The 3,319-nt window shown below is 44.8% G+C and overlaps 1 pseudogene; it reads left to right on the top strand.

Annotated features, from left to right (window-relative positions):
• The first annotated feature begins 1,347 nt into the window (after positions 1 to 1,347).
• LOC100391396 (forkhead box protein N3-like) lies at positions 1,348 to 3,110 on the top strand (annotated as a pseudogene).
• Positions 3,111 to 3,319: the final 209 nt, after the last annotated feature.

Here is a 3,319-nt window from a genome sequence, read left to right as displayed (position 1 = left end):
CTGGTCAGGCCAAAGAGCGATGACTGGAGGGCATCGTAGTGGGGAGGGGGTCAGCACTGCGCTGTCAGACTGCACATCAGCAGACACTTGTGGCATCACTCAGACCCAGCAGGAACTAGAGAAGGGCTAGAACCACTTCCATCCCCTAGCAGGTGAGCACCCTGTGAGGCACTCACTGCCTGCTTCAGAGCAACCCTACCCCATCCACACCAGTGAGAGGCTGGGGGAAAAGTCTGAAATAAAATAGGACAATGTTGTGCTTTAGAAATGGTCAGAACTGAATCTTATGCAATGACATCTCTAAAACCCTCAAATGACAGAAAACCATGGATACCAATCAAGATACCAGTGATGAACTATCTGGGTCTACCATTATGATGCCAAACTACTCTTCCATATGGATTTGATATTTTAAGAACATTTAATTAAAAACTTTTATAATCAATGTTACTTGTTTAGGGAAAATTAATTTCTTAAATAGCCATATAAATTAGGGGAAGTTAATTTCTTAAATAGCTATATAAATTAGTCAGAAAAATCACTATTATTTTAAACAGTTATTAGTTTCATGAATAGAAAAACAAGATATTTAAGTTGACCTGAAAGACTTATGAAACAAACTCGTTTCAACGAGGAAAAGTATCTGTGTAGGAAATTGATTTTAAATTCCACACCAGGGGCTCTTTCCAACACATGAATTATCTGTCTTCCTTCCCAGACTTTACAGCAAGTCATTCGCTTAATGAACATACTGTCTATCATCTATTTATCAGTCATCTATCTTTGGTTCTATCCTCAGAGATTCCGATTTTTTTAGTTCTCTAAGAACTAGAGCCAAATGCACACTTGCATGATTCTCTAAAAATCTGTAATCACTTAATTGCATAGGAAAATAAAAAGTAGTAATGAAAAATAAGAGTTGCAAAAATTCTGAGGGCTGGGGGGATTGGGAAGATGGTCAAAAGAAAAAAATTTTGTAAGGTTTAAGAGGTCTATTGTACATTATGGTGACTATAGTTAATAAAATTACATATTTTTTAAATGGTTATGAGAGTAATTTTAAGTGTTTTCATCAGAGAAGGAAAAGATCAATGTATGAGCCAATATATGTTAATGAGCTTGATTTAGCCATTCCGCAAGGTATACATATATTAAGATATCATGTTGTATACCATAAATATATAAAACTTTTGTTTATTCAAAGTAAATTTTTAAAAAGCATTCAGCATTTTATTATCTGAGAGTTGCTAAATGATCTAATTGGATTGATTTTCAAAGCAGTACAATGAATTGTTAGTTCCCGCGCCCCCGCGCTCCCGGCGCCCTGGCGCCCCGCTCCGTCCAGGAGCCTTCACGTAAATGGGTCCAGTCATGCCTCCCAGTAAGAAGCCAGAAAGCTCAGGAATTAGTGTTTCCAGTGGACTCAGTGTTACCGGGGCAGCGGTTTCTCCAAGGCCCTTCAAGAAGACGATGACCTCCACGTTTCTCTGCCTGACATCCGATTAGAAGAGGGGCCCATGCAAGATGAAGAGCTGACCAACCTGAACTGGCTGCACGAGAGCAAGAACTTGTTGAAGAGCTCTGGGGAGTCTGTCCCCAGGAATGTCAGCCCCGTCCAGGACCTGGACGACGACACCCCCCTGTCCCCCGCCCACTCTGACATGCCCTACGATGCCAGGCAGAACCTTAACTGCAAATCCCCCTCCCTACTCCTTCAGCTGCCTCATATTTATGGCCATTGAGGACTCTCCAACCAAGCGCCTGCCAGTGAAGGATATCTACAATTGGATCTTGGAACATTTTCCGTATTTTGCAAATGCACCTACTGGGTGGAAAAACTCAGTGAGACACAATTTGTCACTGAATAAGTGTTTTAAGAAAGTGGACAGCCGGGCGCAGTGGCTCACGCCTGTAATCTCAGCACTTTGGGAGGCCGAGGTGGGTGGATCACGAGGTCAAGAGATCGAGACCATCCTGGTCGACATGGTGAAACTCCGTCTCTACTAAAAATACAAAAAATTAGCTGGGCATGGTGGTGCGCGCCTATAGTCCTAGCTACTCAGGAGGCTGAGGGAGGCGAACTGCCTGAACCCAGGAGGTGGAGGTTGCGGTGAGCCGAGATCACGCCATTGCACTCCAGCCTGGGTAACAAGAGCGAAACTCCGTCTCAAAAAAAAAAAAAAAAAAAGAAAGAAAGTGGACAAGGAGAGGAGTCAGAGTCGTTGTGGTGGAAAAGGGTCGTTGTGGTGCACAGACCCACAGTATAGATAAAACTTAATTCAGGCTTTGAAAAAGACACCTTATAACCCACACCCACACGTGTTTAATACACCTCCCACCTGTCCTCAGGCATATCAAAGCACATCAGGTCCACCCATCTGGCCGGGCAGTACCTTCTTCAAGAGAAACGGAGCCCTTCTCCAAGTTCCTCCAGAAGTGATCCAAAATGGAGCGCGAGTCCTGAGCCGAAGGCTGTTTCCTGGCGTGTGGCCGCTGCCCATCACTCCCATTGGGGTGACAGCGGCCATGAGGAACCGCATCACCAGCTGCTGGATATGGACTGAGATTGAGCCACCGTGCTGCTCCCCCGTGGTCAGCAGAGACCCCAACGAGGATCACAACTACAGCAGTGCCAAGTCCTCCAATGTCCGGAGCACCTCTCCCACCAGCGACTCCATCTTCCTTCTTCTCCTCCTCCTCCTCTGCTGATGGCCACTACGAGTTTGCCACCAAGAGGAGCCAGGAGGGCAGCGAGGGGAGCTGCTGGAGCCACGAGAGCCACAGTGACACTGAAGAAAACGACAGGAAGCACAGCCAAAAGGAGCCCAAGGATGCTCTGGGGGACAGTGGGTACGCATCCCAGCACAAGAAGCGCCAGCACTTCGCCAAGGCCAGAAGGGTCCCCAGCGACACACTGCCCTTCAAAAAGAGACGCACCGAAAAGCCCCCCGAGAGCGACGGATCCGGTCCTGTTTGAATAACATCACCAATCGGACGGCAAAGGAGCAGAAAGAGCAAAAGGAAACCACAAAAAATTAAAAACAAGTCACTGATTTGTTTTGAACTTACGGCCATTTGGTTTCAGCATGTCAGGAGATTTCTAATGATTTGTGGCAACATCAGCAATTATTATTTTTTTTTTTTTTTTTGTTTTTGGTTTGGTTTTCTTTCTTTTCCTTTTATTTTTATTTTTTTTAATTCACCCCCTCTTCTTTGTTTTGGACCCTTAAGAATTTTAAAGGAGATTGAAGCTGTAGAACTCATATTGACACTCAGCTGTTTTACAAAAGCTTTTCATTATCTGAAGACAAAAACCGAA

Source organism: Callithrix jacchus, chromosome 1, assembly GCF_049354715.1.
Source record: "Callithrix jacchus isolate 240 chromosome 1, calJac240_pri, whole genome shotgun sequence".
Classification (NCBI taxonomy): domain Eukaryota; kingdom Metazoa; phylum Chordata; class Mammalia; order Primates; family Cebidae; genus Callithrix; species Callithrix jacchus.
Note: the sequence above shows the minus strand (reverse complement) of the source record. Positions and strands in the feature narration are given on the sequence as shown.